Source organism: Heteronotia binoei, chromosome 21 (genome assembly GCF_032191835.1).
Source record: "Heteronotia binoei isolate CCM8104 ecotype False Entrance Well chromosome 21, APGP_CSIRO_Hbin_v1, whole genome shotgun sequence".
NCBI classification, from domain to species: Eukaryota; Metazoa; Chordata; class Lepidosauria; order Squamata; family Gekkonidae; genus Heteronotia; species Heteronotia binoei.
This window is the reverse complement of record NC_083243.1, coordinates 193,760,823-193,787,339: the sequence shown is the minus strand read 5'-3', so window position 1 is coordinate 193,787,339 and position 26,517 is coordinate 193,760,823.

Below are 26,517 nucleotides of genomic sequence, written 5' to 3'. Positions count from 1 at the left end.
TCAACAAGGTGGACTCATATACTTTCATTCTGCCTTCTACCTCCTGCACTTTCTTAGATGTTTTCTCAGTTTCCTTTCTGAGATCTTCCATATCTTTTTAAATCTCTGCAATAATTTTTTTCCCCGATTCATTTATCATCTCTCTCACCCCTTTCATCATTCTGGCCTTCATTGCCTCCAATTGGTCCTGCATTTTTTCCAATAAAGTAGCCCTTGTACAGGGCTGCTTGTGTTCAGACATTTAAAAAACAATGAAAATTTGGACCTCACCAATTTCCAATTCGACTATCAGATTCAAAAGAGTAGGACTTGCCCTTTATAACAAGCCCAATTTCACCGTCCTCGGAGCTCCCAAAGTCAAGATATTTATTTTTAACGTTTTTAAAACTTCCAAAATGGCGTTCGCAACTTTTTACTGCTCCTTACAATTTTTTTCCCCTTTTAAAAACATCGGAGGTCCACATAAATAATATGACCAATAGTATTTAACTTCTTACCCTCTTCTCAGTTAACTCCAATAATTTTTAATGTCCCGAATTCTTTAAAAATATTGTTTTTATTTTGACCTCCCAGCAACGGCTGCCGATGTTTCTCAATGGTAGTAAATTCCTAGAGTAGGTTTTCCCTCTGCTACTTCCTGCTTTTCTTGCCATGAAGTCTCATTCACACTGGTAAGGAGATCTCACGATACTTGATGTACTTTCTGTCTTGCTTGAATGTGCTACAGGTCTGTGACGTTGGTGCTCTTTTGTCAAAACCGCAAGTAGACTAAACAATAAATTCCTTTCCACTTTTTAGCACTTTTTAACACTGTTTTTTATATTATAAAGTACAAATTTCACCTCTTCCTCCCCTCTTCTTCCAGACTTTCTAGATTTTCCTTTCCCACCTTTTAAATTTATTCCATTAAGATGTAAATAGTTCCGGAATGAAAGATAGTAATTTGTACCTTCTCTTCCAATTATCCAAGTTCCCACCAGTCTTGCAAAGCTTTAGATGTTTAGCAATGTCCAAGAAGGTTAGGATCCTGTCGAGCTTATGTCAAATAAATGATTCTGAAAACTTCTGCAGATGATGAAAATGCAACTCTTCCCGGAGACCCCTCAAAGCCTTAAAGGAGCCCCCCCCGGGACTCCCTTTTAGCCAAGGTAAATCTCCTCAAAGTTTCCTGTGCATATCTTGGACTAATCTCTGACTGAGAAAAGTAGGCAGTAGGCATTAAATTGCCTTCCACTACCCTGAACAGAAGTTCCAGCCTGCTTCTGTTATGAGAAACAGCTCAGCTCAACATTTTTCTCCCCCGGAAGTCAGAAAAGGAAAGATTTTAACTTCCTCTGGCAAATTTTACATTTGTCAAGCATGCAGTTTCAATGATGAGTCCGGTTTTATACAAAACTACGTTTATTGATAGACCAATACTTTCAGTGTAACAGATTCTTGAGAGTGATGAAAGAGATACATTGATACAATACTTTTAAGGCTAACTTCAAAAGGATTCCAAAAGGTGGGGGCGAGGGATGCACTCTCACACATAAACTATCATAAATGTCTACATTCTCATGGTGTTATAAGGACTCCATCATTGCTTTCCCCAGATGTGTCGCACTCCCTAACAGGAATGTATGGGAATGTGCTGATTACTTGTTCTCAAGTTAGTTTTGTTTCTTTATACTTCTACTTTGCAAGCAATAAAGCAAGAAGGGGGAGGGGAAAGAATAACAGAGCTAACAGACCTTGGTCCTCCATGATATTTTACAGACCAGTTTTATGGAGGACCCTAAAACAATCAATTACCAATGGAATTTTACCATGCTTGACATAATGCCCCCCTTAACATCAACGTCGGGGTTTTTGAGGGAATGCTTTATAAAATTTGTTTATCAAATCAGGGGCTAAGACATTTTGTTCTGCTACCCATTCATTTTGGCTGGCCGGGAAATGTTTCCATTTAATCAGATAGTACAACACTCCACGCTTCACTTTAGCATCTAAAATTTCTTGTACTTCATGATGACTCTGATTCCCAATCTGGATAGGTTGTGGAGCTGGCAGTCGAGGGTGCCAAGGAGTACCACCCGGGTCTCTTCGCAAAAGACTGCAATGAAAGACAGGGTGTATTTTACTAAACATCTTGGGTAACTCTAGTTCTACTGTCACTTTATTGATTACCCTTTTTATTTTGAATGGACCCAGAAATCTATAAGCCAGTTTCTTTGAAGGCTGATTCAGTGGAAGGTTTTTTGTTGACACAAACACAGAATCACCCACTTGGAAATCCCACATGGGCACATGGAATTTATCATATTGTTTTTTATAAGCTTCCTTGGTCAGTTCTAGGTTCTCTTGGATTCCCTTCCAACTATTCTCCAATTTGCTCCACCATTGCTCGAAAGAGGTGGGGTCCCGGGCTTGCTCTCCCCCCGGCAACAAGGGGAGAGGCTTGCCTTCGTACCCATTTACAATCTGAAATGGGGAAGCTTTGGTTGAGCTATGAACACTGGCTTGGCATCAGGGGGTATGGCCTAATAGTGCAAATGAGTTCCTGCTGGGCTTTTTCTTTAAAAAAACCCTGTGTAAAATAATGGTGATGTCAGGGGTGTTTGGCCTAATATGCAAATGAGTTCCTATTGGGATTTTTCTACCAAAAAAAAGCCCTGATCCAAACTACAACTATCCTGGCTTGGAATAAAAATCTGCAATAAAAAACAATGTATTATCAAAATTAAACTTTCTGTTACCAATTATTCCAGTGTTAATCTCCTAAAAGATTTTGAGTGACTGGCAAAAACAAATGAATAAGTGCATGGAAAGACAAGAAGTCAAGAATAAGATTTAAAGTACTGAAGGATGAGAGGAAGAGAGGCAGTCTGGCAATACCTAATATCAAGTTATACTATCAAGCTGCTGGGTTAGTTTGGATATCAGATTGCATCAAAAACCCAATGAAAGACTGCTTAAACTAGAATCATCAAGTCTTGTTGGTTTAAACAATTTATTTATTTTGAATGGTTAGAGGGAGAAAGAAAGGGGTAGACGGGGTGGGATGGGGGGGTTGTGTTAACATAAAAAAATAAGTGGTTCATACAATATAGAATTTCTCCAATTGAATTCTTAACAAATAGAAGTTTTCAAGATTCCATGTTGATACATCCCAACTATTATACTACATATCTATGCATTCACTATTTATTCCTTACACTAAGCCTGCTATTGTTCAGAGACTTTTCTTGCCTTCTTCAATCCATCTATAAAAAGGAGACCAGACTTCCTTTAAATTTCTTTTACTTCTCTCAAGAGGTCTGTCAGAATGTCCATTTCAACCATTTCAAAGAATTTGGTGATTACTTCTGCCTCAGATGGAGGTCCTTCTTTCTTCCAGTATCTAGCATATACAATTCTGGCAGCTGTCACTAAATGAATGCACATATGTTTAACATCCTTATCTACTATCGCTGATATTATATTCAGCAGAAAAAAATTCTGATTTAAATGGAATAGAAATTCTACTAATTTTTTGTAACATTTAGTGTATTCTTGACCTATATCATCTTGCTTTCTTACACGTCCACCACAAATGAAAGAAAGACCCTTCCTTAACCTTACATTTCCAGCAGCTATTTGATAGTCCTTTAAACATCTTAGCTAGTTTAGTTGGTGTCATGTACTACCTAAAGAACATTTTATAAATATTCTCTTTAAATACTGTCGATTTGGTTATTTTTATATTCGTCTGCCAGATTTGTTCCCACTGATCTAGTTGTATGTTATGTCCTAAATTTTGTGCCCACCTTACCATAGTTACTTTGACCACTTCATCTTTCATTTTTTGTTGCAACAAGATAGTATAGATCTTTTTAATTAATTTTTCATCTGGGCTCAGAATAATTTTGTCAAATGATGATTGCTTTCTTTCAAACCCTGTGATTTTATCTTTCACAAATCTGGACTCAATCTGCGCTCTGGTCCACCAATCTAATTTCACCGTTTTGTTCTTTAGTTCTTCACTTGTTCTCAATGTCATATCATCTGCTAGCAAATCCTCATATCGCAATATTTTTCCCATGACAACAGATTAGATTGCGTGAATGCTTCCATTGATGACACCCACATTAGTATTTCCATGTACATCCTTGCCTTTTGCTTATCCCAGACCCTCAGTAGTGATTTCCTTATTATATGATTTTTGAAATATTTATGGTTTCCTGCTTTCTGATAGAACAAGAATGCGTGCCTACCAAGTTTCAGGACATGCCCCTCTAGTATTAAGATCTGTTTATTCTGCACTTCTATCCAATCTTTCAACCACATCATCACACAAGTTTTGATGTGGAACATGATTGAAATGCTGTGGACTAAAACCGATTCCTCACTAGCAGTTGCTCTACACCTGGGCTTCTGCTTTCCTCAGACCAAGTGATCAGTTCCCCACTAGTTGTTGCATGACTACATTTTGACTTGCAGCTCCCTCCAATTTCCCTCACAGCTTTCAAATCTTTAAAAAAAAACAACAGAGCAGGAAGCTGCAAGGGAAATTGGAGGGAGCTGCAGATCAAAATATGGCCACATAGCAACTGGTGGAGAAACAATTGCTTTATCCGGGGAAAGCAGAAGTTCGGGGGCAGAGCGACTGCTAGTGGAGAATTGGTCTGAGTGTTTTTCTTTTGTGGTGGGAGTTGGGGACTTGTTGCTTGTTCTAAATTTGTTTGTTATTGTTTCTGGAAAATATATTAGTTGACAATTCATTTGTTCAGTGCACTTTATAACATGCGAAAAAACATACAATTGGTCAAAATGAGCCCCAGACCCAGTGTAAGGTTGACACAAACAAAGGGAAGAAGAAGAAGAAGATATTGGATTTATATCCCGCCCTATACTCTGAGTCTCAGAGTAGTCACAATCTCCTTCACCTTCCCCCCCCACACACACACAACAAACACCCTGTGAGGTAAGTGGGGCTGAGAGAACTCTTACAGCAGCTGTCCTTTCAAGGACAACTTCTGCTAGAGCTATAGCTGACCCAAGGCCATTCCAGCAGCTGCAAGTGGAGGAGTGGATAATCAAATCCGGTACTCCCAGATAACAGTCCACACACTTAACCACTACACCTAACTAGTGGGCTTGAAGGTTAACAAAAACATTGAACAAAGATCTTAGGAACCGTTTTTTAAAAGTCAAGTTAAACTGTAGGAACAAAAAAGGGAGCAGCAAGCAAATAGGTCACAATATTAACTGAACATGGTACATAGACATTCTGTGTTTGCCCAAATGGCCTAATTACTTTAATATGGGAATTGCTGGTCATAGACTTCCTCTTGCACTGTTGTACTGTACTGTGAGGCAACTTTGGTCTGTCCCATGCTGGAAGAAAGTTTAATATTAGGAGAAAAGGGCTATTTAAAATTTCTGATGTGCAAACTTTGATCTCTGACCAGTGTGCATTGAGTCATTTTGGCTGCCCGCTTCACACAGGAGCCCACAGCACCCCTTCCCCTAGCAACAATTGCCCTCTCCTGAGGCATGGGTAGGGCAGCTTCCCCCTCCCCCATAGGCTCCTAGGTATCATACAGCAGTTCAGCACCAATCAAGGTATTTGACCCCTCAACAAGGTGTGGTCATAATCAGGGCTGGCTCGCTCACTAGGAAACTAGGCGGTTGCCTAGGGCACTGAGAGGCTGGGGGCAGCAAATTGGGCTCTCCCCCCCTCTGGTGCCGCAGACAAGTGCTTAGTTTGCCTCCCTCTCCCTCCCTGCCACTGCCGCTGCTAGCCTCTTCCGGGCCACTGCCCCCTGCTGCTGCTGCCTCCGCTCCCCTGACACTCTGCTTGCCTGCCCGCTGCAGCAGCGACGGTGCTCCATTTGCTTCCTTCTCCCTGCTCGCCACGGCTAAAAGTAAGCTCTGCTGGATTTGCAGCCCATGCCTGTGCGTTTTGTCTCTTAACAAAACGTGCAGGCACGGGCTGTGAAGCCGGCAGAACTTACTTTTAGCTGCGGTGAGCAGGGGGAAGGGAGTGAGTGGTGCGCTGCTGCTGCAGCGGTGGCAGACAGACAAGTGGAGCCCTGGGAGGCAGGCAGGCGAGCGCCACACTGTGGGGGGGGGGTGGAGCTCTGCGCCGGGGGGCACCGGGGGGGGGCACCTGCCTAGGCACTATTCGCCCTGGTCATAATTCAATGCCTGTTTGATGTTTCTTGGGTCACCACTGCCTGCAACTGGACCATTGCCCTTGACATTTTGGAAAATGTGGAGAGGGCTTCCTGAAAAATGAAACATATTACCTGAGGGCTTTGCCTCTTCTCCTCTCCTTCCATCACGAGCTGTTGGTGCTTATGCCACCCAGCCTCCATCAAAGCATTGTGTGCCCCCCCCTCTTTTTTACAAACAATTTTTATTGGAAAAATATCAAATATGCAAAAACCCAAGGTAAAAAAGAGTACAAAACGTGATAATACAGTCATTAAACTTCCATACATAAAATTGGGGTTGGAATTTTGTATGTTTGTTTTTTGTCCCCCCCCCCCCCTTTGACCTTTATAATGTCAAATCTCCCCTTACAGTATCCAACAAATAAACCAACAAGCCAACAATCGTACATTCCAAAACAAAAACTTGCTCTTTCAAAATCAATACAAGCAAAGCATTTGGACAAAAGGCAATAAAGGAAGGTTGGACCTACATAAACAGATTGGAGCAAAATGTCCGAAGTAGAAATTTACTAAAGGAAACTTGGTCCATACTATCAAAAAGTAAAATTAATGTATAACCCCTACGTTGTTTGATCAAATCATTATATAGTGTGTGGATATCAATTTGTTCCAAAATCGAGAACCACTTAGTAACAAAATTTTGATAAGCTGTATATGGGTTGACAAGGTGCAGGCCAGCTAATATTTTATGGAAGGAGGGCCTCATAACTTGTAGAGAAAGAGTTAGGAAAGCTAAAGCTCAGTATGAGCTTCGGCTGGCCAAAGATGCTAAAAACAACAAAAAGGGTTCTTTTCTTATGTTCAGGGTTACATCAGTGCTTATTTATTGTGACCCTTTCTGACATAACTGGGGAAATGCTGATTACCAATTTTGGGGTCAGGAAGCAATTCCACTCAGGCCACTTTGACAAAGGATCCTGGAGGTTCCCCCCCTCATCTGCCCATGGAGTGGGGGTCACTAGGATGTGTGTGGTATTTGTGAATTTCCTGCATTGTGCTCGAGGTTGGACTAGATGACCCTGGAAGTCCCTTCCAACTCTGTGATTCTATGATCCCATGACACTCACCAACTGGGTTTCTCTCCTGGAGATTTGTCGGTCCTGCCTCTTCTGCTTGCCTTTTTTCTGATGTATGTGTATTGATCAAAGGAAAAAAGGAGTATTAACAAGGAGTGGCCAAGCAAGGATGGTTGTGGATGAAGGACTCAAATCCGTAACCCAGACAAATTTGATGGGCTGCATACATTTCAGTGATGGCTGCATGTTTACATAACATGGCAGAAATCCCCAGCTGAGCCCAAACAACTCAACGGCAGTTGAGACACACACCAACCTTGTTCAGTATCAGACTTTATAATGGTTTCATTGAAATCCTCTGTTACAGCCTCCTTCTGAATGCTCATGAGATCACTGTCACCATCTAGCTCAGCGGTGGCCAAACTACAGCTTGTGTTCCACATATGGCTCTTTCACCCATGTTGTGCAGCTCTCAAAGCACCCACAGCCCTTTCAACTGGCTTGGAGAAGGCATTTGTCTCTTTAAATAACTTCTCCAGGTAAAGCCAGCTGGTGGCTTGGAGGATGCATATAAAGTTTGCTTTCTTTCCACCTCTCTCTCCCTCCCCATCTACGTATTTCCTTCCTTCCTTCCTTCCTTCCTTCCTTCCTTCCTTCCTTCCTTCCTTCCTTCCTTCCTTCCTTCCTTCCTTCCTTCCTTCCTTCCTTCCCCTTCCCTTCCTTCCTTCCAGCTCTCATATATCTGATGTCTTGTGTCTTGTGGCTCTCAAGCATCCAATATTTATTCTATGTGGTTCTTATATTAAGCAAGTTTGGCCACCTCTGATTTAGAGTGAAAACAAAAACACGAGCATCATGTAGATAAGTCATTGAAGTCATCCCAGTTCCTACTAGGGTTGCCAAGTGCAATTCAAGAAATATCTGGGGACTTTGGGGGTGGAGCCAGGAGACTTTGGGGGTGGAGGCAAGATCAAGGCTGTGACAAGCATCATTGAACTCCAAAGAGAGTTCTGGCCATCACATTTAAAGGGACGGCACACCTTTTCAATGCCTTCCTTCCATAGGAAGTAATGAAGGATAGGGACACCTTCTTTTGGGGCTCATAGAATTGGACCCCCTGGTCCAATCTTTTTGAAACTCAGGGGGAATTTTGGAGAGAGACACTAGATGCTATACTGAAAATTTGGTGCCTCTACCCCAAAAAACAGCCCTCCCAGAGTCCCAGATACCTGCAGATCAATTCTTCATTATTTCCTATGGGAATAAGTCTCTGTAGGGAATCATAAGTTCCCAGCAGACATTTCCCTCCCCTCCCCCCGCTTTCTGACGACCCTGAAGCAGGGGGAGGGCATCCAAACCGGGGTATCCCCTGCCCCCACCTGGGGATTGGCAACCCTAGTTCCTACCCTGGGATGGAATGGCTCTCAGTGGTAGTGTTACTACCTGACATGGCACAGGATCCCAGGTGCATTCCTTTGCAAGAGTAAAAAGGATCAGGAAGGAGGTGCCATGTAAATTATAAGCATGAAGCCCTAGAGAGGAACTTCGATTCTGAGTAGACAAGGGTGACCAAACTACTGCTGAGTCAGTATAGGCCAGCTTCATGTGTCTGGAGATCTAATAACTGAGCCATGCTAGATGTACATTGGCTGTCCATAATAACTGCAGCAATGAGACCACTAGTCCCCTACCTGGAGAGTAGGCTTCCACTAACAACTACAGAACAGGTCACAATATTGGTCCTGTGTCAAACTACAATCCAAGATGTAATTGCAAAAGATGTACCCTTTTGTATGTATGCATGTTTCTCCAGATACGTTATAGTGGACATTCCAAGTACATGTAGTGGGGGGTGAGCACCATTCAAAGCTAGGAAGACAGCAGGGTACATTGATCCAAAAGGACTTGATCAGGGACTGAGGAAATTGGATTAATGGTTTACATTGGACAACTGACGAGGAAGTTAAAAGAGGTAGAGGGGAACTGTAATCTGACACCCACCATATACCCGCTCTGTTCACTGCTGCCTATTGACCCTTGTCTGGAGCCTCCTCTTAGCATCAGAGGGCCCTCTTAATTGGTGGGTGGGGGTTTCTTCATCTGTTCTGCATGCTGTCTCCCAAACAAAACTCTGAGTTGTTCTCTTGGATTTGATGCTTGCATCCCCCTAAGGATCTGATGAAGCTTCTCAGAGTAGGGGCAAGTTGCCCTGGCAGCACCTGATTTCCTATTGTGATGCAGCAACCTCTTATTCCCCAGGTGCAGGCTTTTGGTCTTGGTGTGGCACTCTCACTGTGCAGTTGTGTCCCCTCTCAGCCATGTCTTTTGCCAGTGCCAGATTAAACCCTGTGGAGACCCCTAGGCAGTTGAAATCTCGAGGCCCCTCCTCACAAATTATCTCCTACTCAACCGATATGTTAATCTGGCCTTGCCTGACTTTGTACACTTACCTGCAAATAACTCCCACTAACCATGCCGGATTTACTTTAACAGAAATATACGCAAGCCTCATTTTGGGCAGAAGCTCTCAGAAGTGGAGCTCCGGAACCTCTAAATTGTATTGTGCTCTTTCTTTCTTAACCCCTCCCCCCAAACCCCCCCCCCCCTTGCTTCTGGGCTCCATTGTCTCTGTGAGAATTTTGCTGAACTCTAAGATTGGACAAACTTTCTAATATTTCCCCCCATAAAAAAATGGGAAAATAACCAAAACATATAAAGCAGATAGATGGAAGTCTTCATCATGCCACTGTGGCCACATAGGAGAAAGTAATTTTAAAAAGATTATGGGAATAAGGTTTTATTATGACAATTGTAATCCAAGAAGCATTTTAAGACAGATGCTGAGCTGATATAATTCAGTACACCTTCTGGTGTAGCATATGCAAATGAGTTATGCAAAGGAGGTGCTAATGCTATACAGAGATTCCATATCCATTGTGGCTTCTTTGGAAGGCTGTTCAAAGGTTATCTTTTCCTCAGACAGCCTATGGTGTCATACACATAATGATGTTTAAAAGAATTACCTGAACCAGTGATACAACTGAAATATGTGTGAAAATCCATGTATATCTTATCGGACATCTGGGTTCTGAAGATTAAAAAATGGGAAACCTGGGTCTCATCTCCTCTTATGATAATGTGAGAAGACTGGAGTCCCAGGGCGACCTTTCAATTTTCCTTGAAAGCATGGGACCAAGCTGCTGTAGCTGCTTTTGTTGTTGTTTTTGGTTGAAACTGTTTTGTTGCATTCAGCAGGATTCACTTCTTGAGTAAAGATGCACAAGACTGGACTGTAAAGCAGCAATATTCATTCTATTTACCCTGACCTGGATAGCCCAGACTAGTCCAATCTTGTCAGATCTTGGAAACTAAGCAGAGTTGGCCCTGGCCAGTATTTGGGTGGGAGATCGCCAAGGAATAACTGGGGAGCTACACCCAATTAAGACTAGTAATGAGGACCAGAACTCCATCCAATTAAAATATAAGAAAGATGCAGTTTATTTACAAGACAGAATAAAAAAAAATAGAGGTGTACAAACAAGAAACGCAGAAACAAAAAATACAGATGCAGGCAATGGGAAACCACCTCTGAACATCTGAAAACCCTATAAGGTTGCCAGCAAAAAAAAAAAAAAAGTTGCTGTAGGTCATGAAGTCTATAAAATTGTGCATGGCGGAGAGAAACGGAACTTTCTCCCTTATTCCAATATACTAGAAGTTGCGCTTAACCAACGAAGTTGGCAGTAGATTCAGGACAGACAAGAGAAAGTACTTCATCACACAATCCACAATTAACTCGTAGAACACAGTACCACAGAATGCAGTGATGGCCATTAGAATAAGTAACTTTTAAAAGAAATTAAGGGGAATTAGTGGCAGTTAACTCCATCATATCCATGGTGCTAATGAAACATCCATCCTTCAAAGTACAGTGCTCCTCAATGTCAGTTGCTTGGGGAACCAGGAACCAGCGTGGTGCCTCCGTTAGAGCGTCAGACTGGCAGAATCCCAACTCTGCTATGATGAAAGCTTGCCTGGGTGACCTTGGGCCAGTTCTCATATCCTCAGCCTAATCTACCTCACAGGGTTGTTGTAAGAACAAAGTAGATAATAAAGCGGAGTTACAAACGACATAACGAATAAACAAAGTGCCCCTGCTTATATGCTTGGGGCACCTAGCCGCATACTGCGGGAACCAAAATGCTGGACCAGATGAACTGGACGAGACGGCCTGATTCTAGCGGTCTCGTCGTCTTTCTGTTCGTCTGTGAGCCAGCTCCGCTGAGCACGGCGGCACTTCCTTCTAGTAAACGCGCAAAAAGATTGCACTGCAAGGGCAGTTCCCTTGAGCTGGGGAGGCGCTGTGCCTGGCGCCGAACTGGAAGGCAGCCTGTTTTGCCTTGCAATCCATTCACCATTGGAAGCCCCTGTTTTGCATCTTCCGCGAGAGAGCGCGCAGTGCCCGCAGCGCCGCCCGGAACTGCCTGGTGCAGCCGCCAAGGCTTGCAGGAGGCCGGCGGGGGCGGGGGCGGGGTGCAGAGGCGCCGAGGATCCGGGCGCCAGCCTCGCCGAGGACTGCTGGGCGCCTGCGCGGAGGGGAGTCTCCTCCTCCGGCCTCCATGGAGCATCGCGGGGACGAGAGCCCGAGCAGCGGCAGCAGCGGCAGCAGCCAGGAAGGCGGCGAGCCCGAGTCTCCCCCCGGGGGGCCGGCCGAGGCTGCAGCGCCCCTGGTCCCGGTGAGAAGCGCCGGCACAGCTCGCGGTTAGGCCGCACGCCCGTCTCGCCTCCGCCCTCCGGGGTTGCCGGGGAGGGGAGGGGCGGCGCGGCGGCAGAGCCTTGGAGGGGGCAGCTGGGGTGCAGCAGGGGGCTGCCTGGGAAGGGAGAGGCGGCTCCCGCGCGCCGCTGCAATTGCAGAAGTGACGGGAAAGCCTGGCCTCGGGAAGGGAAACTTAACCTGCTGCTGAAGTTCCTTTTTTTCCCTGCGCAGGTCCTTATGAAGTTCTGTTGCCTACGAAGCTGTTGGAATGGGATGCACCAAAATGAATGACAGGACAGACGGTCCATAGGAAACAATAGCAGAGCCTGGGTGGCCCATAGGATATAATGGGAGAGAAGGCCGTCCATTGACTTCCATGGGCTTCATTGAAATGCATTGAAGCGCAGAAGCGGCTGCAACAAAAACCTGGCGTGGAGAATCTTCTCTCCCATTATATCCTATGGACCATCCAGGCTCCCATCCGGGCTTTGCTATTGTCTCCTATGGACAATCGTCTGCCAACCTCCAGGACTGGATTGGCAGTGCTTTGCCAACCTCCAGGATTGGATCGACAGGCGAAAAAGGCACTTTGCCAACCTCCAGGACTGGATTGACAGGGGGGAAATGTTCCTTACCAACCTCCAGGACTGAATTGACAGGCGAAAAGGCACTCTGCCAAACTCCAGCACTGGATTGACAGGCGAAAAGTGGTGGTTGACAGTCTCTAGGGCCAGATGGTCAGGGGAAAGGGAAGATTGCCACCCTCTAGCACTAGATTGTTGGGGGGAAAGGGAGATTGACTGCCTGTAAGGCTAGAATGACAGGGGAAAGGGCAGCTTGACAGCGTCTAGGACTAGATTGACAGGGGAAAGGGGAGACTGACAGCCTCTATCTAGGGCCAGATTGACAGGCAAGAGCGGAGATTGGCAGCCTCTAGGGCCAGATTGACAGGGGAAGGGGAGATGGACAGCCTATAGGGCCAGATTGTCATGGGGAAAGGGAGACTGAAAGCCTCTAGGGCCAGATTGACAGGGGAAATTGGAGATTGACAGCCTCTTGCACTAGACAGCCTCTTGCACTAATTATAGCATTGGAAAAAGTCCAGAAAAGGACAACTAGAATGATTAGGTCTGGAACACTTTCCCTATGAAGAAAGTTAAAATGCTTTAGGCTCTTTTGGTTGGAGAAACGTCGACTGCGGGGTGACATGAGAGAGGTTTACAAGTTTATGCATGGGATGGAGAAAGCAGAGAAAGAAGGACTTTTCTCCCTTTCTCACAATACAAGAACTCGTGGGCATTCGATGAAATTGCTGAGCAGACAGGTTAAAACGGATAAAAGGAAGTACTTCTTAACCCAAAGGGTGATTAACATGTGGAATTCACTGAGGTGGTGGCGGCTACAAGCATAGCCAGCTTCAAGAGGGGATTGGATAAAAATATGGAGCACAGGTCCATCAGCGGCTGTTAGCCATAGCATTTTATTGGAACTGTCTGGGGCAGTGATGCTCTGTATTCTTGGTGCTTGGGGGGGGGGGCAAACTGGAAGGGCTTCTAGCCCCAATTGTGGACCTCCTAATGGCACTTGGGGGTTTTTTTGGCCACTGTGTGACACAGAGTGTTGGACTGGATGGGCCATTGGCCTGATCCAACAGGGCTTCTCTTATGTTCTTATGTGACACAGAGTGTTGGACTGGATGGGCCAATTGGCCTGATCCAACATGGCTTCTCTTATGTTCTTATGTGACACAGAGTGTTGGACTGGATGTGCCACTGGCCTGATCCAACATGGCTTCTCTTATGTTCTTATGTGACACAGAGTGTTGGACTGGATGGGCCATTGGCCTGATCCAACAGGGCTTCTCTTATGTTCTTATGTGACACAGAGTGCTGGACTGGAGGGGCCACTTGCCTGATCCAACAGGGCTTCTCTTATGTTCTTTTGTGACACAGAGTGTTGGACTGGATGGGCCATTGGCCTGATCCAACAGGGCTTCTCTTATGTTCTTATGTGACACAGAGTGTTGGACTGGATGGGCCATTGGCCTGATCCAACATGGCTCCTCTTATGTTCTTCTGTGACACAGAGTGTTGGACTGGATGGGCCATTGGCCTGATCCAACATGGCTCCTCTTATGTTCTTATGTTCTAGACTGACAGGGGAAAGGGCAGATTGACAGCCTCTAGCTCTAGATTGACAGGGGAAAGGGCAGATTGACAGCCTTTAGGGCCAGATTGTCAGGAGAAAGGGGAGATTGACAGCCTCCAGGGCTAGATTGTCAGGGGGAAAGGGAGATTGACAGCCTCTAGGACTAGATTGTCAGGGGAGATGTTAGATTCCCAGCTTCTATTTATTTATTTATTTATTCTATAATTTATATCCCGCCCTTCCCACAGAGTGGCTCAGGGCGGCTCACAACAACGACAAAACAATAAAACAAGGTACAAAGTTAATACATTTAAAAGTCAAAACATTTAAAAAACCTAAAAACATTAAAATCTTAACATTAAAACTATCCAGTATATTTCACTAAAATCTGATAAGCTACATTTATCTAGTCGGCATAAGCTAACCGGAAGAGGGTTGTCTTACAGGCCCTGCGGAACTGAGTAAGATCCCGCAGGGCCCTCACCTCTTCCGGCAGCTGGTTCCACCATGTGGGGGCCATTGTAGAAAAGGCCCTGTCTCTGGTTGTCTTGAGACGGACTTCCTTAGGCCCGGGGATGGTGAGAAGGTTTTGAGTCCCAGACCTTCTGAGAGTGCATTGCCAGCGGAAAAGGGAGATTGCCTCTTGGTGCTCTGGCACCCAGTACCTGGTTATCATGGAAACCAAAGTACTTTTTGGGAAGACAGCTGGAGGATTTGCACCCTTGGCAACTGCATGGCTTTCCTTTTCCCAGGACTCCCTACAGTAGCATGGTCGAAGGCGTTTGGGGAATTATGTGATACACCTTTCAAATAGTTAAAGGTTCATTTTTTTAAAACTAGTGAAAAATGACAGACATAATCTTAGCACAGCACACGATAAACTGCCGGAAGATCAAGTAAAGGTTGGTTTGAAACACATCCTTCCGCGTCTGGTTTGAAGACTTGCCCTGCCAGATGTTGAAGCAGAGCAGGCCCATTTATGCTTAGTTACAACATCTTGTAATGGCACCTCATTGCATCGGGCTTCCTGCATCCAGTCAGGGCCAGCAACATGGTCAAATATAGCTGCTGGCTACTGCCTGGAGAGTCGCAGTCCCAGCTGCAGGAGAGAGGCAGCCTTGTGCTCTTCAGAGTAAGCACTTTTGTTTATTCTCTGACTCCACCCACTTTACATCACTCTCAACCCCTTGTAACCTGACCCACCTAGGTTTACGCTTCTTTTCCTGTTGTCCCCAGGAAGCCTCTTCTGTGGAAGGCATTCTGGGGAAAACCCACGCGTTCCGTGAAACCTCCACCTCATTCCTGGGGCTGGTCTAGCCCAATGTCCTTTCCACTCTTTTTCCTGCATGGAGGAGAAGGTTGCCCATGGTCTCTTCCAGTAGCACCATTAGTATCTCTCAAGAGACAGCCCAAATGCTAGGGCCTACATTCCCCCCCCCCCCTTCTGCCAATCTCTGAGCTCAGATACAGAAACTTTTAAAGCAGGCTTACCACTGCTCCAGGAGGCAAGGCATTTCTCCACACAGCCAATATAGGGTTGCCACAAAAATTTTATTTTTCATGTCCCTAACTTTCCCTGACCAACATTTGTCAATTTTCCTGACAACTATTCAAGTATAACCACAAGTTAAAAAATGAATGGGTGGTGTTGCATTAATGCAAGGCTTAATGAAATATTCTACTCTACAAATGCCAACGTCTCAACTGCAACAATATTTGTCAAAGTAAAATTGTTACTATCGGCTTCTTTCAACATTAACTGCACCAACATCTGTCCTGCAATTACACCAAGATACAAACTTCAAGTAAACTTTGAACGCTGACAAGTAGGAATTTTCCCAAAGCTGGGAAAATTACATTATCATATTCTGGTTTCAGAAAGTGTAATGAGCAGACCAGCAGCAAGGAAGTTGGTGGAGTCTCTGCAATCTGGAGAAGCGCACAAAAAGGGTTATAGAGCTGGTACTCTGTAAACTCCAGCAGGAAAAAGCGATCACATTTGCAAAATTTAGTTTGCATGGTGCAGAGTGGAAAGTGCTAGTTGTCTGTGAAATCCAACAGCAAAACGAATTTGCAACTCTGTGCTGGGTTTCAACAGGAGACAAAATGTCCATTCCATTTTGAAGCACGACCCAAAAACATATTTATTTTTATATGTAAGTTGAATGCAGCACTAGCAGGTAGGGATGAAAACAGTTAGATGTGTAAAGTTTGTACATAGCTAAATGTTTAAACTAGCCTCGCTTTGCAAATGCTACAGGCAGACCTTGGAAAGCATGCAGGGCAGAGCTCAACAAACACATCTGGCTGGTTGCTAGGGCCTGTGGGGTTGATAAAAAGGTGAAGCTGGGAAATGGCATCATTACGCTTCCCTTGTATTCTGAAGGCTGTCAGTCTCCCTTTCCCCCTGACAATCTGGTGCTAGAGGCTGTCAGTCTCCCTTTCCTCCTTGACGATCTAGTGCTAGAGGCAATCTCCCTTTCCCCCTCTCAATCTATTCCTAGAGGCTGTCAATCTCCCTTTCCCCTGACAATCTGGTGCTAGAGGCTGCCAATCTCCCTATCCCCCTATCAATCTAGTGCTAGAGGCTGTGGACCTCCCCTTTCCCCTGACAATATAGTCCTAGAGGTTGTCAGCCTCCCCTTTCCCCTGACAATCTAGTCCTAGAGACTGCCAATGTCCCTTTCCCTATCATTCCAGTGCTAGAGGCTGCCAATCTTCCTTTCCCCTGACAATCTAGACCTAGAGGCTTTCAACCTCCCCTTTCCCCTGACAATCTAGTCCTAGAGGCTGTCACCCTCCCCTTTCCCCTGTCAATCTAGTCCTTGAGGCTGTCAATATCTGCTTTCCAATGACAATCTAGTCCTAGAGGCTGTCAATCTCCCCTTTCCCCTGACAATCTTGTCCTAGAGGCTGCCAATCTCCCTTTCTCCCTGTCAATCTAGCGCTAGAGGCTGTAAACCTCCCCTTTCCCCTTACAATATAGTCCTAGAGGCTGTCAATCTCCCCTTTCCCCTGACAATCTGGCCCTAGAGGCTGTCAATCTCCCGTTTCCCCTGATAATCTGACCCTAGAGGCTGCCCTTTCCCTGACAATCTGGCCCTAGAGGCTGTCCCTTGATAATCCGTCAATCTCCCATTTCCCCTGCCAATCTCCCTTTCCCCCTGTCAATCTAGTGCTAGAGGCTGTAAACCTCCCCTTTCCCCAGACAATCTAGTCCCAGAGGCTGTCAGTCTCCCCTTTCCCCTGACAATCTAGTCCTAGAGGCTGTCAACCTCCCCTTTCCCCAGTCAATCTGGCCCTAGAGGCTGTCCATCTCCCCTTTCCCCTGTCAATCTAGTCCTAGAGGCTGTCAGTTTCCCCTTTCCCCTTACAATCTAGTCCTAGAGGCTGTCAGTCTCCCTTTCCTCCTTAATGATCTAGTGCTAGAGGCAATCTCCCTTTCCCCCTCTCAGTCTATTTCTAGAGGCTGTCAATCTCCTTTTCCCCATCAATCCATCTCCCTTTCCCCTGTCAATCTGGCCCTAGAGGCTGTCCATATCCCCTTTCCCCTGTCAATCTGGCCCTAGAGGCTGCCAATCTCCCCTTTCCCCTGTCAATCCAGTCCTGGAGGCTGGCAGACTACCTTTTGCCCTGTCAATCCAGTCCTGGAGGTTGGCAAAGTACATTTTCACCTGTCAATCCAGTACTGGAGGTTGGCAGACCACCCTTTCCTCTGTCAATGTAGTCCTGGAGGCTGGCAAAGTATATTTTCCCTGTTAATCCAGTCCTGGAGGTTGGGAGAGTACCATTTCCCCTGTCAATCTAGTCCTGGAGGCTGGCAAAGTACATTTTCTCGTGTCAATCCAGTCCCGGGGGCTGGTAGACTACCTTTTGACCTGTCAATCCAGTCCTGGAGGTTGGCAAAGTACCTTTTCACCTGTCAATCCAGTCCTGGAGGTTGGCAAAGTATATTTTCAACTGTCAATCCAGTTCTGGAGGCTGGCAGTCTACCTTTTCCCCTGTCAATCCAGTCGTGGAGGATGGCAAAGTACATTTTCACCTGTCAATACAGTCCTGGAGGTTGGCAGACTACCTTTTCCCCTGTCAATCCAGGTCCTGGAGGCTGGCAAAGTATGTTTTCCTTGTCAATCCAGTCCTGGAGGTTGGGAGAGTATCATTTCCCCTGTCAATCCAATCCTGGAGGTTGGCAAAGTACATTTTCTCCTGTCAATCCAGTCCTGGATGTTGACCAGGTACATTTCCCCCTGTCAATCCAGTCCTGGAGGTTGGCAAGGTACATTTTCTCCTTTCAATCCAGTCCTGGAGGTTGGCAAAGTACATTTCCCCCTGACAATCCAGTCCTGGTGGTTGGCAAGGTACCTTTTGCACTGTCATTCCAGTCCTGGAGGTTGGCAAGGTACATTCTCGCCTGTCAATCCAGTCCTGGAGCTTGGCAGACGATTGTCCATAGGAAACAATAGCAGAGCCTGGGTGGTCCATAGGATATAATGGGGGAGAAGATTATCCATTCCAGGTTTTTGTTGCAGCCATTTTTGTGCTTCAGTGTATTTCAATGAAACCCATGCAAGTCAGTGGACTATCTTCTCTCCCTTTATATCCTATGGTCCATGCAGGCTCTGCTATTGTTTCTTATGGACCATCTTGTGATTCGTTTTAGTAGATCCTGTTAGAACTATAGTAGCCCTGTTGTTTGGTGTATCATGTTGCCTTAAGAATCCACGGGGGACAATGGTCAAGCATGCATATTTCTGTGTGCCATGATGGTTCCTTGGACAAAGAGTAGGTCACCAGTCTCTACCGCCCCCCTCTCCTTTACCACCTTTGAGCAAGTAATAGATCCATCTAGCCCAAGGATGTTTACGCTGCAGCCTGGCTAGTAAAGCTGTGAATTACCTCTCCCCCAGATTCACACAGACAGTTCTTATCTGGTCCCAGAGAAGTGTGAGAAAGGGAGATGTTTTTAATAGCGTAAATTCCTTAGTAATAAAAGAGATACTATGTAGTAACCTTTGAACCCGTGACTCAAGCTGCATCTGCATGATACCCTTTGAAGCTATCCTATATAGCAACTATGTACCCGGTGTACCTCATTACTTCCAAGGATTGTGTCCTTGGTAAAGCTTCTGAGTTCCTACAATAAAGCAACTTTTGATTCAACAACAAAAGACTGTTTATTGAGAAATATAGATGCTTGACAACAATGATTTTATTTCAAATATATCTATATCGGTTTTCTACCATACATTCAAAGTGGTTTTTATGGGTATCATAATACGGAGCAGTTAATGAGCTTTTTTTGTGTACTTCATATACATAGTTTTGTTTGCAGTTCTTGAAACAGGCTTGTGTGGTAGGTTTGTTGTGTTAGTTCCATATTCAGAACCGAAGCAGGGAAGGTAGAAGAGGGACATGTGACTGGGGTTTGCGGCTTAGACAGATTCCTGAAGGACTAAAGAGAAACCTTGAGTTTAGAGGTGGCAGACCTCTAATTTCCAGTGCTAAGAGTAACATCAGGGGAAGGCCTTGGCTTTTATGTCCTGTTTGTTATTTCTTCAGGCATTTAGTTGACTATTGTATCACAGGATGCTGTACTAGAGGGACCACTAAAATGATCCAACAGGGCATGATATAGTTGCTTAATGTTTCCGTAAGTGGTTGAATGCTTGGATGAATGTTAGTTTTCACAGCATGTATGAGGATTTGCTTAGGGAAGCAGGGCTTACTAATTGCATGGTTGGCCTTTGCCTGTCATGAGGAATAACATCTGACTTACTAGTTGGGCCCAGGTGTTGGTGATAAACGTATTAACGGATGGGGTGGCCCTATCAATGCAAACAGCAGTGATACTACTCTTGAAGAAGCCCTCACTGGACCGAATTCATCATCTGGTTTCTAATCTCACACTCTTAGTTAAAGAATTGGAGTGGGTGTGGGGCAACAGCTCACCTTGAAAGATTCTTGAATTATTAGTATCCATGCAGTCTGGCTTTGGACCCCGACTGGAAACAGAAATGGTCTTGTCTGATGACGTGCAGTGCGAAAGGTACCTTTTGGTGGACAGTACTGTCACCGTGGGTTGGATCCTTATTCAGTCAGCAGAAGGCACTGACAGATCTTTCATATGATAGGAAAGTTTATTTCTGGAATTTTGGTATCTTCGTGATCTAATAGCCACACAGGTTGGGAGGTAGCCTTCTTCCATTATAACTGAGAGGGCTATTTTGTCCCATTCACCATTACAGCCCCCTGACTCATATGGCTGTTAGGCGGTACAAATCCCATGATCCAAGGAATAAACTTAATCAGAGTTGGAAAGAACTGTCAGGGGAGGGTGAATGCAGGAAAGATCCACAGTTCTTTTGTCCACAGGATCCAAACCAAGGTATCCTTTTGAGTTGCATGATTGAGCTGGGAATGGGAGACATCATACAAATGATAAAATGTCCAGTAGCACCCTTAGGATTAACACATTTTATTGTAGCATAAGCTTTCAATAAACACAGCTCTCTTTGTCAGATTTTGCATCTGATGAAGTGAGTTGTGTTTCTCGAAAGCTTATACTGCAATAAAATTGGCTAGTCTTAAAGGTGCTACTGGACTCCTTACTTTTTTGCAGTAACAGACTAACATGGCTAACTCCTCTGGATCTAAGACCATACAAATGGTCTCTCTGACCAAGACATCCTTTGTTTTTGAGCAAGGTACAACTTTGTTTCTGGAAAAAGATCTTAACTGTTCTTTTTAAATGTCTTGATAAACATCAGATTCAGTTATCTCAGTGTTCCTTTCACGGGGTTGCCCTTGAACAGTGTGTGAGAACTACATCTGGTTCAGTGCACTGGGGCGGATTGTTTATTGCTCTGAAGATATTATTCTGATGCTTAAACGATCTACAGAACCCTAAATGTTCTGAGACCGAGGTATCTGAAGGACAGCCTTCTCCCATATGAATCTGTCAGGTTACTGATGCTATCATCAGAAGCTCTTCTCTAGATGATAGGTGGGTTGACCAGACTCTGAAACTTTCCCCCCAGAAGTTTTTTTAGCATCCACTTTTTTCCCAGTGGCTAGTAAAAAGTTTTATTTGATCAAACATTTCTAGAAAAAAAAAAGTATGAAACTTTTGAACTACTACTTAATTCCTATTTTTGTTTGATATCTTAGTCTCAGTTATTGTGCATCAGAGCTTAAGAGAGTGTGTGGTTTGGAACCTAAACGTTTGGGAGGAGAAATGGCATTGTTTAGCTAAAAAGAAAAGCTACAAAAAAAAGCTGTTCAGTGTATCACAAGTAAATACAATGGTTAATGCTTGGTTAGGACAGTGAACACTCTGCCATTTTGGTGTGTGACATTATGATGAGAGACATTAACTGGCCCATTGTACCTTACAGAGCTGTTATGGAAATAGAATGGTGGGGAAGGATCCTTGTGTCATGGTCTGTGCTTCTTTGAAGATAAGCAGGATAAAAGTTAACCTATACACAAAGTGTACATCTTGAAAAATTACCATGTATCAAGTGGCTGCTCATGTCTTTGTTGCTATGTGCAATGTGTTGTATGTATGCTGGAGATGCATGGCCAATCATGACACCTTCCTGCACACTGTGATATTTTAATGCATAGTATGTTAAGTAGGTCTTCTCTTGTGTGGTGAGATCTGGTGTAAGTGATCAACTAGAATCAATGAAGGTCAAGGAAGGCCAAAAAACAACCAAGTTTCTTCTTTTTCATGATGTCTTTTCTGTTGTAGTCTTGTTTTTTGCCATGATAGAAGGAGATGAATAGGAATGGTCTCAGTTATTGAGGGCTTGAATTCAATATATATTTTATTTGATTTTTACAAAATTTTCTATCCTGTCTTTCTGCCATTGCAAGGGCCACCTTGTACTGTGATTTAACCCATTTTAATCACTGAGGCTACTTGACATGAAATCACATACTTGGTTCAGCCTTTTGTTTTCTTTAAAGAGCCAGCCTTTGGCACTTAACAAAAAGCAAAGGACTTTGATAGTTGTTTACTTATGGAATGATTTATTTATTTATTATTTACATTATCTGTAGCCTGTCTTTTTCTCGGAGACTCAAGGTGGGTTGCACAATGTAAGTCAAATACAGTCAGCAGGCTGGTTCATCCAATAAACAATCCATGAAGGTTTGTATTGCCAAAATCTGAAAAAAGCTGATGCAAAGCATAAGTATTTAAATATATGTTAAATCAGAGGTGTCAAACTCATTTGTTACGAGGGACAGATCTGACATAAATATCACTTTGTTGGTCCACACCATGTGTGCCATAAAATGTAACACAAGGTACTGGAGATAAACTCTTTATAAAGATGATTTCAGATGCCGAATGGCTTGGTTGGATTAGGCATGATATGCAGAGGGGTTATAGGCATGGGTAATGAGATAGGAAACCTAGGTCTCAGTTTGGTCCAGGAGGATGCAAAGAATAAATGGATATAAGTCTGAAGAAAGTGACTCAAAAAAGCTCATATCCTGCACAAATGTTGTTAGTCTTCAAGATATTACTGAACTCTTACAGCTATGAGAAACCATAACATTCAAAAACCACTGTGGGGGGGACATTTTAACCTTCCAGGACATTATGAACATATGAAGTTACCTTATACTGAATCAGACCTTCAGTCCATCAAAGTCAGTATTGTCTACTCAGACTGGCAGTGGCTCTCCATGGTCTCAAGCGGAGGTTTTTCATGCCTATTTGCCTGGACCCTTTTTAGTTGGAGATGCTGGGGATTGACTCTGAGACCTTCTGCTTACCAAGCAGATGCTCTACCACTGAGCCACTATCCCTCCCTTTAGTTGCTGACCAAAGAGTAGCAGATCTCTTACAAAGGAATTTCAGATGGAGATTAGAAAGAGAGACTGCTGAATTGCAACTGATAATGAAACTCAATGCATCCTCCTGGGCTGAATTGAGATCTATGTTTCTTCTCTCATTATCATGGTTTCTGTTATTTGGCATCTGAAATCACTTCACTCTCCATTATATGACAGATGGACTTACATTCTAGCCGTATCTGAAGAAGTGAGCAGTGTCTCCTGAAAGCTCATGCCCTGCCACAAATTTTGTTAGTTATTGAGGTGCTCCTGGATTCTTGCTCCCGTCCACTAATAAAGATTGCAAGCTGTGCAGTTAGGTTTCTTTTATATATATTTTTTTCATGTTAGAACTTAAGATGTTATTGTTAAATACCATAATGATTGAAAAAATGCATAAATGTAAAAATTAACACTGAAAAACTTCTGCAATAACTGAACTTTGTAAACCTTTTGTAGAATAAGTATTAATTTTTAGGAAAATGAAGTTTACAAATTTTATTGCCTGAGAAGTGTAAATAATATGATCATGATTACCTGACAGTGTGGCACTTTTAGAATCTAATTTATGTTGTCATTAAACAGTTTTAAGATACATATTAAGAAGTAAACTACAACCATCAAATACAGTAAGACTAAAAATGTTTTTTTCTAGCCTTCCTCATAGCAAAATCATCCAAAACTTCATCAAAATTTGTTTGTCTAAGTTTAATTTCAATGTACAGAATGCACAGTGTGGACAACCTCTCTTGAGACATTGTGGCCCTTAATTCATTGTTAATTCTTTTGTTAGCGACCGTAAAGCTAAGAAATAGCCACATGATTGCTTCCACATTAGGACAGGCCATCTGAATTTTTTCCATGTATATAATTTGATAAAGGTCTGTATGAGACAGAGAGTGCTCTTCTGTAGGCTTTGTCTCATGTACAGGTGAAAGTGCAAAAGTTCATCAATAAGTTTCAGGTCAATATCTTCTGGGTATGCTTCCATCAGCAGTTCACCACCTTGCTGAATTTCTTGCTTAGATACTGTCAGATTAGCAAGAATGGAAAACAATTGTACAACATCACTGTACACAGTACTGTTTCTTTTTAAATTTGCTTCAAGTGCATCTAATATAGGAATAAAGGATTTTATCCTAAACTTATCTCTTGAAGAAAGTGCATCTAAGGCATCAGGTGCACTTCTGTCATTTCTTTGCCATTCCCTTACTCTTTGTCTCCTTGTTTTGTAGTTAACATTTGGCAAGATAGCTTTTGCTTGTTTCTCAAGCTTATCAAAATCTTCTCTAATTTTCCTTTAAAAAATCCAGAAGTGAAATGTACAAACTTGCACAAGAACTCAATAACAGGTCTGATTTCTGAAGGGCTTTGCTGACCTTATGAAAATGACCTAGCACACGGGTCCAAAAATGCAGCATAAACACAAATTTCAGTTCTTTCATTTTCTGCAAAAGATTGTTAGCTTGAAGCCTTGTCTCCCCTTTCCCATTAACATCAGAGTACAAATGACTGAGGGCATCAGTGATAGCACTGTAACTTTCCAAAACAGCTTCTGTGGCTTTTGCGTGTGCATTCCACCTAGTGTCTGACAAATATTTAGGCACTTTAGACTCAGGTGGCAAAAATGATTTTAGAACTGCCCATCTCTTTGTGGAGGATGAAAAGAAGGTATAAATTTCATTGACAATGCCAAAACAGTTCACTGCATCAAGGCAGCAATCCACAGCTGAATGGTCCACCAGATTTAAAGAGTAACCTGCGCATGGAATAAATCTTACAAATTGTTTTTTTTCAATGATTTTTTGCTGCATACCGTTGTACTTACCAGCCATGTTGGCAGTGTTGTCATAAGACTGCCCGTGGCATTTTCTAAAGTCAATTTTAAGTTTAGTAGTGAAATAGTTGAACACTAAATCAGCCATGCTTTCTCCTGAGTGGGCTTTTAGCTCAAGGAAAGTTAAAAATCTCTCAGTTGGCAAACCATCTTCAGCTGATACATATCTGACAATTAAAGTCAACTGATCAGCATGTGAAATGTCAGGAGTGGAATCTCCTGAAAACCTGAAATATCCAGCCTTTCTCACATCAGCCAGAATTGCGTCCTTAACTTTTTTTTGCCATGAGTTGAATCATTTCCTCACATATTGTTTTTGACAAATAAGAGGGATTTCCTGATCCAGAATGTCTATACCGATTGATATGAGCAAGTAAAAATGGATCAGATTTTGCCACTAGTTCTAAAAGACCAAGATAATTGCCATTATTTGGAGATCCATATAATCTCCAAATTGTCTCCTCTAAATGGTAAGCCTCATTCTATAAGAATGCATATTACAGCAATAATTCTCTCAATGACATGCCACCAGCACTGCTGTTCTGCTTTTATTTTTTCCTCTAGCTTGGAAGTTAATGTTTGCCCTCTCTTCCATGGCATTCCTGTGCTTCTCTTGAGTTTTCATGAGTTTGGATAAGATGGGGTTTTTGCCAGTCATCAAACCCTTCAGTAGCTAAAACTGTGGAAGAAGATGCAAAGTTTGGAAAGAGTTTACAAACAAAGCAATAAATCCAGCCTTTTGAGGGAGAATATACAAGCCACTCTCAGCTATGTGTTTCCCCATTTGTTTTTATTGAGTAAAAAAGAGCGTTTGTGCAAAACTTGGACTGTTTTTTGTACACTCGCTTGTAATTTGAAATTGGTCCACAGTGATGCAGAATTTGAGAGGGACCCCACTAAACTCAATAGGATACTTCCTCATGTGATAATTCTGACCACAAACCAACATCTGTTACAGTCTATCTATGTTTGGCATTATCTTTATCTGCATCTGGAACACCTTGGACTTGGCCTATCTTACCAGGTGCGAACTGCAAAATCTGACTATTTACATTATTTTCTTGTGGCTCTTTAGCCTCTCCCTGTCCAGTAAGTGACTCTTGAATTAGTTCTAAACTTTCGGTTTAAGCCAGCATAATGACTGCTTCCTCATAATCAGCTTGCTGTTCCACATCCTGCTTTGCTGTTTCTCTTTTAGGGAGGTTTTTGTCTGATTGCATGCTAGTAGTTGGCTCAGGCTGGATAGCTTCACTGCTGGCTCTTGTTGCTTCAAACAGTGGTTGATGCACAAAAGCAATGATTGGTCTTAACTTCATTACATTTTCAAGTCTCTGTCTCTTGCACTTGCTAGCACCCCTTTCAAATCTAAACATAAAAAGTAAAATTAATCTTAAACTGGATAAACACGTGGATCAGAGGTTTATCAGTGGCTATTGGCACAAGGTATAGTTGGTTGCTGCTGAAGGGTTACAGAATTCAGTTTTCCACTGCGGAAAAATGGTCACCCACCCTGAGCCCTGGGGGGACTGAGTAGCTGGTTTGTGGCTCATGAGCCCCACTTCGCCTTCCCACCTCCTTGGTGGGCTTCTGTCACTCTTCAGTAGCTGCCACCACTCACTGACTTCCCTATGCCTTTCTTGAGGGGCAGTGAGACCCCTCTGGCTGATTCCTGGGGTTTGGAGAGGAAAACCCCTAACTTTGGGTTTCTCCTGG